Below are 16,330 nucleotides of genomic sequence, written 5' to 3'. Positions count from 1 at the left end.
CAGACATTCCAGTATATGTGGGACAAAAGCAGAAGAATTTTATGATGTTTTGCATGTTGATGCAAGCCAGGGTTCTCAAGAACAACATGGAGAGATGGAAATGGTTATGGTTGATATCTAGAGGCCTCCCAAAGCCTCAGGTGATCATAGGTGGGCTGTGGGGGTGTGGCTGACCATGGGGGAGTGATACTCGTCAGGGCTTTATGACTAATTGTGATGCTGGGGGCTGGGAGTCTGGTTGGAGGAGGGCTATGCGGGTGCAACCTGAGAGGCCCTGTCTCTTCCCCGATCCTCCCTTGATCTCTCTCTGCTTCAGTCTGCCACACCATGAGCAAGCCTCCTCAGCCAGGCGCTTCTGCTATGCCACCCTGCCCGAGAGCCAGCTGATTGTGCCCTGAAACCACTGCAAACTGTGAGCTGAAATAAACTGTGGCGGTCACATCTTGTGCCTCAGCAATGAGAAAGTAACTAAGACAGAGATGGATCAAATGAAAGAGCTGCGGAGGAGGACAGGCCGAAGAGAGGGAGAGGGGCTGAGGAGAAAGAGAAAGAGAGGCTTTTATTGTTTTGTGGTTTCAATCAAATCTATCTCTCAAAAGTCTCACGTATGCATCCATCGGGCCTTGGATCGCAGTGTGCGGAGCTCCTTGATGGATAATCTGTCAATGAGTTCCCAGTCAAATGTGCTGTTAGGAGGTGGGGCCTAGGTGGAAGAAACAGACCACAGGGGGCATGACTTGGAATGGTGTAGTCTTGGACCAGCTCCTCTTCTTTCTGACTCGTCCCCTGTTCTGCTTCCTGAGGTGAGCAACTTTCTTCCTCAGCACCCTCTGCCATAATGTTTATGCTTGAAAGGCAGCTGACCATGGACTGAAACCTCAAAGTTGTGAGCCAGAATCGTTCCTTTCTTCTCTGTGTCAGGTATTTTGTCCCAGACATGGAAAATGGACTGAGTGAGGTGGAGAGTGTGTCCGATTGGGAGACTGGGGCCTAAAGACTTTCCCTACCTGCTGTCCATTCAGACACCTTTACCATGACCATAGCCATCATGCCGAACTACCTCTCCACACCTGACAAGCTAAGCCAAGAGGCTCAGGGGTCCCTGATGGCTGAGTAACTATAGTGATAGAATGTTTGGCTAACTCCAATGTCTTGGTTCTGGGAGTTCCGCTGTTGAGGAAGGGTCCCCTGGGACAGTCTTGAGGCAGCTCTTTCTCCTAAATGTGAAAAATACTGAAGAACTTAAGGAGACGTGTAAATAACACAAGAACTAAAAGTAACCAGCTCTTTAAAATGTTATTAGAAAATGTAGGTTTTTGTACTACCTAATTTGCAACAAATATCTCCATAATTTTTACTAAATCTGTAGGTCTTCCTACAAAATGAATTCTCCTTGAAATTGTTTTATTTTTTAAAAAAGACAAAGTTTCACTTTTTGAAGGCCATTTGATGAAGTATATGAAGTAAAAGATATTATAGAATGAAACATTTTCATATAAAATGTTAAATGTTTACGGAAGAAAATGATCAGAGTAGCCTGTACCCTGAGAATGGTGATAAAATATTGAGGGCAAGTATTTCTTATCAAGTATTTCTGTGACCTAGAGATTTCTGAAAATGTCATTGGTTTTTCAAGAGCACTAGAAATTTTTCTTGTAATGGACACTTGTCTGGTCTATAACCTCTTTGTAGTTCTCTGGAACATTTGCATTTCTCCACACTTAAACTGCTAGGTAGATATAAATATGAAATACACAATCAATCACTGGTTCAAAGGACTGCCCTTCCACGGCTTAGTATTATGCGTTTCAGTGCTTGATCGCCTTGCTTTGTCACAGTAATTAAAACCAATTTGCTGAAACCAAATGCCTCAACTGCTGTTCCTTCTGTTAATATCAGAGCCACCTACCGCCCTGAAAATGCACTTCCCAGAGAGAAAGAGGCTGTCGTTCTTGGGAAAGCCTGGCCCAAAATAATGCTATTTCTGTCTGATGTTACAGAAAATCTTCCAATAGGCACACAGCCATTCTCTGCAGTTCAACTCATCTCCCTCTGATTGGTGCATAATAGATACATTGTAAGTGCTCCAAATACTCCTGTTCTTCATCACTATCCTAGCAAGACTGGAAAGACAGTCTGGAAAGCACACTGGCTGTTTTGAGGTGCTTTGATCTGCATCTAGGGCATCTACAGGAAGAATTGAAGGGAAAGGGGAGAGGAAAGTTTTCCAAAAATGAGCCCAAACCCTGCTCATTACCCAGCCGAGAATAAAACCAACACCAAGACAAGGTTAAAATAGATGTATGTCCACTGATACGAAAAAAAGGACCAGTGCTCAGTATGTTTCTGTGAACCACGGTGCAACAATAAATATAATTCGGAAATTTTCAAAGAGCAAAGCTGGTATCAGAATTAAAAGCTCAGATTTTTGTTTTCATAGCATCAAATGTGTTATGATGACTACAAACACAGATGTTCTGTTTTCCTTCTGTCTTTTCAGATCAAAGTATCAAAGAACCACTATTCTTTCTTCCCCTTAAAGGCTTTCAAATTCCTCTGCTCTTCACACTGTCTATAGTTTTTCAGTTGTATATTGGAAACATGCTACCCTAGATGGTGATTTTCATAATTCAAGATTATCATTTTCCTACCACAGTGAGGAGTAGAAGGTGGAAAAATTTCTCATTGCTTTCTGTTTAAAACAAAGTACTTCTAAATTTCCATTATTATTTTTGATAGTTCTGAATGTGCACAGTACAGTGAAATATTGCCCACCTTCCCACAAGATCCTTTATTGTGTTAATCCAGTTTTTATGTATTAAAGCTGCAGAGAAACTAAAGGATGAAAACAGATACATGTATTGATTTTAGAACTGAAAACACATAACAATGTATTCACCCGAAAGGGTCTATTTTACATTCATTTTTAAAGACCTTTTTGCTGAGTATCATTCTTGTAAGTTTTAGTTTTTCTCCCTTTTATTGTTTGTTTGCTTTTGGTACCAGGGATTGAACTCTGATCCTTGTGCTTGCCAGGCAGGCCACCGAACCATTGAGTTAAATCCCTAGCCCGTTTTTCTCTCTTTTAAAAGATGTCACTATTTGACTGTCTTACTGGTAGTGTATGAGCATCCTGGTTCTCCACAATATTGGTAGCAGTTGATGTTTTTGGGCTTTCTGATCCTAGCCATGCTCGTGTGTATTAAGTAGTATCTCATGATTTTGACTTGCATTTCCCTGACTAATTATGTTCGAATCTTTTTATGTCGTTACACACAATTTCTATGTCACCCTGGGAGCATTATTTATTAAGATGATGGTCTCTTTAGTAGTGAATGTTTTTAATGTTCATTGGATAGATTTCTCTCATCCAGTACATGATTTAGAAATATTTTCTGCCATTCTGGGTGTCATCTTTTCATTTGCTGGATGATGTTCTTTGAAGCCCAAAAGTTTTTAATTTTTATGAAATATAGCTTACCTAGTTTTTGTCCTAATCGCCATATTTGGGCATTGTACTTAAGAATCCATTGTCAAACCCAAGTTTATACAGATACACTTTTTATGATGAAATATATTTTTATTAGTGCAGTGTATAGCTAAAGAGCAAACTGAAAGAAAGATAATAGGAAGTAGGGAGTGGAATCTTTCTCAAAGGGATGTTGAGAGTAGACGGGGGAGGAAAGGGGCTGGAAAACGAGTTAAGATGTATTCTGTACATGTGGTAGCTCCACATAAAGATACACTCGTGTGTTCTTCTAAGAATGTTATAGTTTCACTCTATGGTCATCTTTTGGTCCATTTCCATTGCATTTTATTGTTTTTGTATTCTCTACTTTGTTGGTTTCTTCTCTGGTGTGTATTGCTTTCTCAATTCTGTCAGCTCCAGCCCTAACTCTCTTAGGGGTTTAGTTTCCAGTGTCAAGAGAGAAACCAAAGGACTTAGTTTAGGGGCTGTCTTCCTTTTCATCATCATCATTTACTGAGATAAATTTGCCTTTAGGTGCTGCTTTGGTTACATCCAGTTGTTTTTGTGTGCTGTATCCTTCCTCATTTTCGTTCACATCTAAGACATTTTTGATTTCTCCTTTGATTTATTCTTTGATGCACTGGTCATTTAGGAGTATATTTAATTTCCACATATTTATAAATTTACCAATTGTTCACGCTGTTTATTTCTAATTTCATTCCATTGTGGTCAGAGGACATATTTTCACACTTCTCTAGTTTTAAATCTACTGGTGCTTTTCTATAACCTTGTAGATAGTTCATCCCAAAGAATATTTCTTGTGATTATCAAATAATGTATACATTTTTGTTGGGGTGAGATGTTATGTAGATACATTTTAGGTCTAGTTAGTTTACAGTGTGGTACAAGCCTTCTGTCTGTTTTCTGTCAAGTCTAATGCATTATTAAGAGTTGAGCTAATCAAGTCTCCAACCAGCATTATTGAATTAAGTGATAATTAAATTTTAAACTAATTATTATTTATTTTTTTCTCTCACTGAGTTTATTGGTACATTTTAGGTATGCAGTACAGTTACATTCATCATTAGGGTCTTGTACCTTTACATGACAGGTCTTGGTTCTCATTTTTTCCCCTTGTCCCTGCCCTCCCTTCACCCCCTCCCCATTTACAAACACTTCATTTCCGTTTTTTTTATTTTCTCATATTTTTTTTCTTTTCCCTTATTACCTTTCCCCTACCCTTCCCACTTTCCCTACACCTTTAATTTGACCCAGCCATCATTCTGCTGGATATCTTTCCAAAAGAATTAAAAGAATCATGCCACGGTGATATATGCACACTCATGTTTATAGCGGCACAGTTTGTAATAGCTAAAACTTGGAAACAGCCCGTTTGCCCATCAGTTGGACACTGGATAAAGAAGATGTGGTTTTTCTATAAAATGGAATAGTACTCAGCCATAAAGAATGAGAAATTAGGTTATTCATAGGAAAATGGATACATATTGAGGATATACTCCTAAGTGAAATAAATAAGTCACACGTGTGTAAATACCAAGTAGTTTCTCTGGTGTGGAAACCTATAACAGTACATAAGATCCTAATGAGACAATTGACAATGTGAAATGATTATTATTTATTTTAAATTAATTAAATTTTGTCAGCTTGTGCTGTGTGTTTTTTGGTGCTTTATTATTAAATTCATTTGAGTTTATAATTGTTTTATCTTCCCGATTTAGTGACCCTTTTATTAGTATAAAATATACCTCTTTCTCTCTAGAATAGGAAGTAGGGAGTGGAATCTTTCTCAAAGGGATGTTGAGAGTAGACGGGGGAGGAAAGGGGCTGGAAAACGAGTTAAGATGTATTCTGTACATGTGGTAGCTCCACATAAAGATACACTCGTGTGTTCTTCTAAGAATGTTATAGTTTCACTCTATGGTCATCTTTTGGTCCATTTCCATTGCATTTTATTGTTTTTGTATTCTCTACTTTGTTGGTTTCTTCTCTGGTGTGTATTGCTTTCTCAATTCTGTCAGCTCCAGCCCTAACTCTCTTAGGGGTTTAGTTTCCAGTGTCAAGAGAGAAACCAAAGGACTTAGTTTAGGGGCTGTCTTCCTTTTCATCATCATCATTTACTGAGATAAATTTGCCTTTAGGTGCTGCTTTGGTTACATCCAGTTGTTTTTGTGTGCTGTATCCTTCCTCATTTTCGTTCACATCTAAGACATTTTTGATTTCTCCTTTGATTTATTCTTTGATGCACTGGTCATTTAGGAGTATATTTAATTTCCACATATTTATAAATTTACCAATTGTTCACGCTGTTTATTTCTAATTTCATTCCATTGTGGTCAGAGGACATATTTTCACACTTCTCTAGTTTTAAATCTACTGGTGCTTTTCTATAACCTTGTAGATAGTTCATCCCAAAGAATATTTCTTGTGATTATCAAATAATGTATACATTTTTGTTGGGGTGAGATGTTATGTAGATACATTTTAGGTCTAGTTAGTTTACAGTGTGGTACAAGCCTTCTGTCTGTTTTCTGTCAAGTCTAATGCATTATTAAGAGTTGAGCTAATCAAGTCTCCAACCAGCATTATTGAATTAAGTGATAATTAAATTTTAAACTAATTATTATTTATTTTTTTCTCTCACTGAGTTTATTGGTACATTTTAGGTATGCAGTACAGTTACATTCATCATTAGGGTCTTGTACCTTTACATGACAGGTCTTGGTTCTCATTTTTTCCCCTTGTCCCTGCCCTCCCTTCACCCCCTCCCCATTTACAAACACTTCATTTCCGTTTTTTTTATTTTCTCATATTTTTTTTCTTTTCCCTTATTACCTTTCCCCTACCCTTCCCACTTTCCCTACACCTTTAATTTGACCCAGCCATCATTCTGCTGGATATCTTTCCAAAAGAATTAAAAGAATCATGCCACGGTGATATATGCACACTCATGTTTATAGCGGCACAGTTTGTAATAGCTAAAACTTGGAAACAGCCCGTTTGCCCATCAGTTGGACACTGGATAAAGAAGATGTGGTTTTTCTATAAAATGGAATAGTACTCAGCCATAAAGAATGAGAAATTAGGTTATTCATAGGAAAATGGATACATATTGAGGATATACTCCTAAGTGAAATAAATAAGTCACACGTGTGTAAATACCAAGTAGTTTCTCTGGTGTGGAAACCTATAACAGTACATAAGATCCTAATGAGACAATTGACAATGTGAAATGATTATTATTTATTTTAAATTAATTAAATTTTGTCAGCTTGTGCTGTGTGTTTTTTGGTGCTTTATTATTAAATTCATTTGAGTTTATAATTGTTTTATCTTCCCGATTTAGTGACCCTTTTATTAGTATAAAATATACCTCTTTCTCTCTAGTACATTTTTGCTTTGGAGTACGTTATGTTTCATAGCAACACACTCCAGTTTTCTTGTGGTTCGCTTCTTTGACATATCCTTTTCTATCCTTCTATTCTACTTGTATCTTTGAAGGTAACATATTTCTCCTGTAGACAATATATATTTATATAATTTTTACTTGGTCTGATAATTTCTGCCACTTAACTGAGAAGTTAATGTGTTTTACTGCAGTGTAACTATAGATAAGACCGTGTTTACCTCCGTGTTGACACCTGCCATTTTCCTAATTTGTCCAGTTTATCTTTTTCTCTATCCCTTAAATACTTTCTTTTGCTTGAAGTGAACATTTTCTAACGTTGCATTTTTATTTCTTGAATGATTTTCAACTTTTTTGCAGGTTCTTTTCATAGTTGTTCCACATAAAGCTTATCTCAATCGCGTTCTAATTTACACTATCTTAATTCCAATGATGCATAGACACTTTACTCATAATAGCTGTGTTTCTTCTTCATTTTTAGTGTTATTTTTAGCACAGTGCATCTGTTAATATCACAGACCCTATTACATAGAGCTTTATCACTACTTTACATAAGTCGTTTCTTGAGCCTCACACAGCGTTGCTTTTGCCACCTACTTTGTACCACTGCTGGAAGATGTATTACACGTATATCGTGGCTGTATAAATTATAAATTTAATAATATGTGTGCACTGTTTTGATAATTGTTTCAGAACTTAGTGAAGAAAGGAGAAAAATGGATATTTCTACCGTCTTTGTAATTACATTCTTATTTTTCCTGGGATGATTGCTGTTACAAATGACCATCTCAGATCACTGACTCTCAGCTTGAAGAATTTCCTTAGAATTTGTTGTAAGTCAGGTCTGTCAGCACCAAATTCTTTCCAATTTTTGCTTTTAACCTTGGAAAGTATTTCAAAGTCATTTCTGAAAGGTGGCTTTTCTGGATTTTGAATTGGTGGTTATTTTCTTTAGCATCTGCAATGTAGTGTCCTGCGACCTTTGGGTCTCCCTTGCTTCTGCCCAAAGTCTTGTGTTAATCTTACTGGGTTCCTTTTTAGGTACTGTGTATCATTTTCTTGTAATTTTCAAGATTATCTCTTTGTCTTAAATTTTCAACATTTTACTATAATGTTTTTTTTTTATTCTTCTTCATTTATCCTATGTGGCATGGACAGAACTTCATAGATGTATGTTATATTATTTTAATATATATGAGAAGTATTTGGCCATTACTTTTTGGATATTACCTTTTCCACTCATTTGTCTCTTTTTCTTCTGGTCTTCCCATCATGGGTTCACGAGTGTGCTTCTTGGTCAATTTTTCCAGACCTTTTCTATTTCTGTTCTTCAGCTTGCTTAATTTCTCTTTCTCTTTATTTCACTTCCAGTTTTCTTATTCATTCTTTGCCAGATCACATCTAATGTGGACCCCATCTGGTGAACTTTTAATTTTAGTTCTTGGTTAAAAAATTTCTGTCCCTTCATTGGTATTATCCGTTTTGTGTGACATTGTTGTGCCTTTCTTTACCTCTTTAATCATGGTTTCCGTTAGTTCATGAAGATGATTATGATGGCTATTTTAAAGACTTACTGAGAAATCTAATACCTAATCTGCTCATAGGCAATTTCTGCTGTCTGATTTTTCCAGTATATCTCATGCTTTTGTGTTTATTCATATGCTTCATAAAGTTTTGCTGGAGATTTTATATAATATATTATAGAATCTCTAATACTACCCGCCAAAGGCAGTTGTATATTATTTGCTTGCTTACTGCCTAGTGCCTGGCTGAATTATTTCAGTTCAAACTTCTTCTCCCCGTTCCCTGTGCCAGACTGTGATGTCTGTCCTCAGGGTTGTACGGCTGTGGTTTGGCCCAAAGTCATCATGGAATGACAGTGGCACTGATAGAACTCTCTTCATCTTTTATCAGATCATGCCCAGACTTTAAATGCCATCAATTCCCAAGGCATTGTTTCATTGTTTTTCATAATGGCCTGGAGCATAAATTATTCTACAAATGAATCCAAATTTCCTCTCCTTTGACTTAATAGTTTCAGAAGGATTTGATTTTTATTCAGACATCAGGAATTTGCTCTGAATTGTATTAATTTCTGTTTCTCTCCTTCAAATTAGTTGACATACAGTGTATCCTCTACAAATGATCGTCAACTTACAGAGGTGGGAGTCACAATTTTTTTACTTTATGAGAGTGAAATTAATATGCATTCACTGGAAACTGTGCTTCAGATTTTGAATTTGGCTCTTTTCCTGGGCTAGTGATACACAATATAATCCTCTCACAATTCTGGGCAGCCCCAGCTCCCTATCAGCCATGCAACAACAAAAGTAAGCAAGCAATACTCTACAATAACAATAAACAAGCAGTACTCTGTTGCTCAGCCATGAAATTTGGTAGGTTAGATGTTTTAAGTGCATTTTTAACAGATAATATTTCAACTTCTGATGGGTTTATTGGGACACTTGTAGCTTGAATTTCTTACTACATTTCTTTCACCACAACCCACACTGTTCTTTATTCTAACCTAGAATTTATTGCCTCCATTTCTCATGAAATTAGTTCCTTGGAAAGACACTAGAAATGATCCAATTTTGCCCTGTATCCTTCCCAGGAAAGTCTCCATGCCAATTTTGCAGAGTTAGGGGTGGGGACAATGACAGTCTCTATGAGCGACGTCCCCGTTTAAGGAGCCCAACACTGAGTGGATGAAGAGAAGAGTATTTCAATATACTGCACCCATGGTAGGATCCCCGCTCCAAGAGTAGAGGCTGGGCAGAAGGAAGCTTCCATTCTGCAAATGTCCTCAGCTAGGACTTTGCTTCAACAGCAGGTAAATGGGAGTGGGAACGAAAAACACTGATGTTTGTCTCCTCCTGGGGGAAAAGCTCAGAGAAAAAGGATCTCTGTGCTGGAGGTGGAGATAGAATCCACCTCTAAGAACCAAGAAGGAGAAAGGAGGGACTGGTTTTGATTCAAATATCCAGGCTTACCTTTTCTACTGAATTTTCATAGATGCTCTTGATGTTTCTCTTCAACTGCTTTTTGCCTTTATTTCCAGAGGCTGTGAAAGGCTGTAGCTTTCCATGGCTTTCACAAATTTTCTTGGAAATATCTGGCCCCTCATATCATTTCATCTTCTTGAATGGTAGCTGTCTCTTTCTCCTGTTTTGTCAAGGGGGAACAGTTTTTGTGTCTTCTTGTCCTTTTGTGCAATCACTGAGGATTTCAGTCGCTGCCTTTATTTTGCGGTCCTAGCTTTCTGAGAGGATCAGGATGAGAGTTATCATTTTGCCAACTACCCAGATCTTTTTCATAGCCAGCTTAGCAGTGATATTTTCTGGAAACTGTATATACCCTAAATCTGTAATTTGTTTTACTTTTCCATATGAAATAGCACAATTAAAACTTCCCTACTCTAGAAATGGTGAAAATAACATGACAGTTTAAAAGAAAGAAGTGGAGAAAGGAACACAACAAAATTGTCTTAAACTTTCTATATCTACCCATTATTATTGAGTACAAATATACCTAGACCTTATTAAACTGTGATTTTGATCACCCTTTGAATTAGTAGTGTATTCAGATAGACAATTATCTTCATCATTTATCGAGCAAAATATATTAAGCACTTCTATATGTGGTCCTGTACTCTAATTGCCAGAGATAGGGGAATAAATCTCAGGTCTTCCAGTAGATGTCAGTCTACCAGGAAAGCCACACATGATGCAGGCAGATAATTAAAGACTTAATAAAGGAGATAGAATAATCTAGACCTTAATACAGAAGGAGGTTTTTAAGGCAAGCAATATTGGGAAAATTCCACTGAAGTAAAGAAGTAGAGAGAACACCGAAAAATTTTTAGAAAAGTTTGATTCAAGCAAAGCTTAGGGTACAAAATATGTAGAAATAAGATCAGACACATAGATCAAGGGAAGTTAATAAAGGATATTGTGCCTTGGTAAAAAGATTGGGTTCTAGGTCATATTTTCCAGAAACCCATAGAGATTATTTTAGTAAGAAAGTGGCAGGACTACACATTCCTCCTCCTCCTCCTCCTCCTCCTCCTCCTCCTCCTCCTCATCATCATCATCATCATCACCATCATTTTAGGAAAATGTGTTGGATGGTTTTGAATTAGGAATAAGTGATAGCAGTGAGACCAAAAAGGAAAGGCTGTCAAATGAAGCAATTACTTGGATCGGAATGAACAGTGTGGCTGTGTGGATAGAAAGATTTTTGAGACACACCTTTATGATAGAATCTGCAGTTTCTGGATGACATGTATGAGAGTCGAGGGGGGATGTACAATATGTAATAGGTTTCTGGCGTGACAGTCTAGGCTGATCCAAATACCTCAGTTATGGATGTAGCAGAAAGAATCTGATCTGCAATGAAAATAATGAATTCCAGTGTGAATGTGTTCAGTTTGAGTAACTTGGATAGCCCAGTCAAGATGCTGATCAAAGGGAGGAAATGTGGGTTTTCATCTCCAGACCAATGCAAAGGGGAAAACAGACAGGCTTGGACTGGCTGGCTTTCTTGAACAAGTTATTTTTATTTCATTTCTATTTTTATTTCATTTATTTCATCTGTATTTCAAAGTGCCGATAATAGTAGCTACCTCCTCGGGTTTTCAGTGAGTGATCAAATGAGATGTACACCTTCCTGCGATAACATGATGCTATTTATTTTTTTAAAAAATCATTGCTTTGATCAGCATAACAAAACAGAATGAAATCACAGTGTATGAAAGTAGAATAGCCTCATCTGCAATGCCTGGGACCGTGCCTTGGATTTAGATTTTTCCAGATTCTGGAATATTTGCATATGCATTATGAAATATCTTTGATATGGGAACCAGATCTAAATGTAAAATTCCTTTACTCATACAAATCTTATACACATAGCTTGAAAGGAATTTTCTGCAATATTATTAGGTTGCCGATGTTTGGACTTTCACACACCATGGGGCCTAGTATGCAACCTGCCACTTGTGACGTCACAGCACCCTCAAAAGATTTTGCATTTTCAAGTGTTTCAGATTTCAGACTTTTAGATCAGGGATGCTCGATTTCCAGGATGTATTTGAAATTAATTGAAATTTAATTGACTTAATTTGAAATTAAGTCCAAAAGAAGTGCTTTAACGTACAGCCTTGTACATTAAACACACACTGTTCTTTAAGTCAAATTTGATGGTTTAAGGTAGCAAAGAAAGAGAAAATCTAAATCTGAGTTTGAGATTTGTTTACTGTTTTGCCCATTTCAAAGCACCTACCAGTGTATGTTCAAATCAGATTCTCAAAGTGTCCTTTGAAGCAGGCGTTGTCTGTCCAGTCTCTAGTTAAGGAAACGATCTTGTAAGTCTGACTTCGGACTTGTAGCCCATAGCTGTGCCGCTTTGCAGGCTCACTTGACAACCTGGACCTCAGGGAAAAGGCTCTAGAAATTACTGCACTTGGTGGCCATCTCTAATGCCCTGCTTCCGTAGTTTATCACCCTCTCACGTTAGGAAAACATTGCGAAGAAGGAGGAAAGGAATCCAAATGTACACCCAGCATAAGATGTTTCATGCACAACTCGGTGAGATAATGTGAAGAGATGGTTCACCTTACTTCTTTTGCAAAATGTGCTGAATTCTAATGGTGTTGTCACATCAGAGAGCTCACGCTATGAGAGGGCTGCTTCTGTCTGAAGCTTCAGCCCCTATGTATTCAGTGCTTTCCTGATGAGATGGTCCCTTAGAGGAAAGCGAACACCTCATGTCAATTTTAATCCCAGCATGAAAAGTGAACTTTGGGCAAAAGTTATGGAGTTTTTCTTTTCTTTACTCTTTCATGCCTGGAATACTCAATAATTGTATTGCGTTTAAAAGATAACTTTTTGCGTGGGGAAGGCTGAGGCCTTTGGGTAGCATTTTGTTGGCAAGGCCAAAACCTACTCCCCTCGTGGAAATATTATTTATTATCACGCAAACAGTTGCAACATCTATAGAATGGAACCTGTTTTTTTATATGTGTTAATAGTGTCATTTGGCAGTTTCATTCCCCTCGGGAGCCTTAACACAGTCAGAAAAAGTGCCACCTTTTGTATTAGAAGAACACTTCCACCTAAGGCGGCTTCCATTTATCTCGTCTTCCCTGAGATAATATCCCAAGACGCAGGTTGATGGGAACTTAGTTCTGTTCAGGCACATAATTGCGCCAGCCCGTGGAAAATATCAGCCATTGATCTGGGCTTCATTTAAAGGTTGTAATTACATGTTAAATGATCCAGTTTATGCCAGACATCTGCAGCAAAGAGTCGTAATAAATCAAGAATAAGTGTAAAAACCATAGTATGAAGATAAGCATGCTCTGTTTCTCATTTTCCCATACACTGAAAGAAAAAAATGAATACTTTAGAACTATTGGTAAATTGTGAAAAGACTCATATTAAAGAATCTTAAATCTCAACATATTTCATAAACATTTATCAAATTGATTCTTAGTTTTTACAAAGACCTTTGAAAAGAGGAGTCAAGAGGGAAAAAAATGTCTGATTATCAAGAAAAGAAACAAGAGAACAGAGAGGAGAGGCACCTTTAGGAAATTTCAGGTTAACCTTCCCTTGAAATAAAGTGCATGGTTACCAAAATTAATTATCAAATGTGTTTCTAATATCCTGTGTCTACATGGTCCTGGGAAACTAAGGTATGCAAAGAGATCCAAGAAAAACACTGCAACATAATTCTCCAGATTTATGTGCGTTTTTACAATATACATAGTTAGACCCTAAACTTGTAATTGTACTGGTAGGATTTCAGACATGTTTAATATAAATATTTAATATAATTTAGTTCAATGTATGTTTATGAGATGTCTACTACCTCACCTACCCTGGTCTCACTTTGTGGAATACAGACAACACCTGGACTCGCTCGTTGAAAAACTATGAATCCAGCCACTACGTTAAAACACACTAAGAAATCAACCAATAAACAAAAAAAAAATTGTAATAAATCTCTGCAATGGTCATGTGAATGAATGACTATCCGTATTCAGAGCAAAATACTTAACTCTTTAGAGGAAGTAGAAACGCAGAATAGTAATCAGCCATGCAAAGTAAGAGCTACTTGCACTGGTATTTGACAGAGGAATCGTTTTCTCTGTGGAATGGAAGAGGCACTGAGACACTGTGGAGTGCTTAGGGTCACATCAAACTTGTTTAAAACGTGCCCAGAACAGACATTAAAATATATGTTATAATTCATTAATAATCCTAATACTGAGTTGCATTTAACAAGATACCCTAGTGGTACAATTCATAGATAGTCAATTAAGTGTCTACCAACTCCTTGTGTGATTCTTTGCATATATTTAATGCAATGTTGTGTTTGTCAGTTTTCCTGCACTGTGACAGAATACATAAAATAATCAATTTAAAGGCAAGGAAGGTTTTACTTTGGTTTACAGTTTTGAAGGTTTCATTCCACGGTTGTTTGGCCCATTGCTTTGTGCTTTTGGGAAGGCCACACATCACAGCAGTAGCACCTGTCACAGGAACTCCTCACCTCATTGAAGCTGGGAAGTGAACAGAGAGACAGAAAGGAGCTGGGGTCCCCATATATCCTTCAAGGGAACACTTCCAGTGATTTAACGGCCTTGCACAGGACTCCCTAGACTTTTCACAGTTTTCACCACCTCCCCGTGGCAGTACAGACTGAGCACTAAGCTTTAACATAAGTTGAGAAGACACTTGTCCAAACAATAGCACATTTATTTTCCCCACATTACAACATTTTCTTAGGCTCCTGGAAAACTCATGATCTCCAAGCACTGTTTCTGTGATGGCTAAAGGAAAATATTTGGGGAAAATGTATTCCAGCCCCTGGATTTGTCTTGAACATGAGCTCTGCAATAATGAATATTTGAGTAGGAAAGTATGTTAGTCCGCCATAGACTTGACGGCTTAAAACAAATCCACAGGAAAAATATAAATATTATATGCTGCAAATGTGCAGAAAAAGGGGAGTCTCAAGGGTGAGTGGAAGGGGGGAGGGAGGGAAAAGGAGATGAAGAAAGGAATAAAGATGTATCATGCACTTGTACCGACTTCACAAAAGGAATGCAAACATTATGTTCTGCAAGCACGCACTGATGAAACGATCTGAAAAAAACAAAATTAACATTAAAAAGCAACAGAACTTTATTTCTCGGGGCTCTGGAGATTGAGAAGTTCAAGATCTAGGACTCCAGCAGATTTGCTGTCTGAGAAGAGCCTGCTTCCTGTTTCATAGATAGCTGCCGTTCTGCTGGACACTCACGTGGTAGAAGGACGGAGTCTAGCTTTCTGGACCCACGCATGAGAAGCTGCATTCTCGTGACTGAATCATGCTCCAAGGGCGCACCTCCTAATCCTGAGGACTAGGTTTCAGCGTGTAGATTTTGGTAAGACACAAGTGTTCGGTCTATAGGAGAAAGACTTTCAAATAATTACACAGCTGATTAAACGTTTGCAGACGTACACACTTACATATTTTCATAAGCTGTTCTCCCCCGGGTAGGGAAGTGTCATCAGCGAATACCTGAAGAGGGTCCACTCTGAGATGTATCTCCTCCCTGACTCTGTAATTGTGGATGAGTCTCTGACTGTCTTCAGCCTTTGTGTCTCTGTTCATAAAGATAGCACCACAGCACTAGAAGTGAGATGTCTTTGAAATTGGGAATGGAAGACTTTCTGGACATGGAAGGCATTGTAGCTGCCACAGAAACCCAGTGCTTTTATCTACTGTTTTTCTTTGAACTCAAGGGAGGCAAAAGTTCTTAAAATGTTTTCTTTACAAGAAAAAAAAGTGCGCAATAAGATGAGAGAGACTTTTGCTTTTTGTTTTAGAAAATACTGCAAGAGAGCTTTTAATAGAAAACACTTGGGACATGTTGATTTTCTTTGTCAGCTGTCATATGCAAAATCATATTTGACTGATACAATGTGCTGTATCACCTCCCTTCCAGCTATGAGGAGCTGAGTGTGTGTTCTTCCTGCAAATACAGAGTGACGGTAATAAGGTCTGAGCTTTTGAGGCTGGGAAAGATGGCTCTCGACAGAAGCGTGGCAAATATGCAAATATTTTAAAACATGATTAAAAGCAACTTTTCAAAATGCTATAAGCTAAATATTGAATGAGTAAAGTCCACAATTGAAATATGCTATCTGATTTACAAATATATAACTGCAACTTTGGCTGTGTACCACAGCTTTCGAACTAATGAAGAATAAACTCCATTCTTTTCCAGTATCGTTGCTCTTAAGTGTTTGGTTCTCTTGCTGTTATGGTGGTGGTGGAGCTGTGGTTGGTAGGTATTTGCTTGGTGTTTTGGTAGGAAGCTGCAATTATATGCTTCTAATGCCAGAAAGCATGAAAGAACATATAGTAAGAAATCTCTCTCCTATCCC

The sequence above is a fragment of the Fukomys damarensis genome, unplaced genomic scaffold (genome assembly GCF_012274545.1).
Source record: "Fukomys damarensis isolate Sample0158 unplaced genomic scaffold, DMR_v1.0_HiC HiC_scaffold_37, whole genome shotgun sequence".
Lineage (NCBI taxonomy): Eukaryota > Metazoa > Chordata > Mammalia > Rodentia > Bathyergidae > Fukomys > Fukomys damarensis.
The sequence above is the reverse complement of the archived record's forward strand: the minus strand, read 5'-3'. Positions refer to the sequence as shown.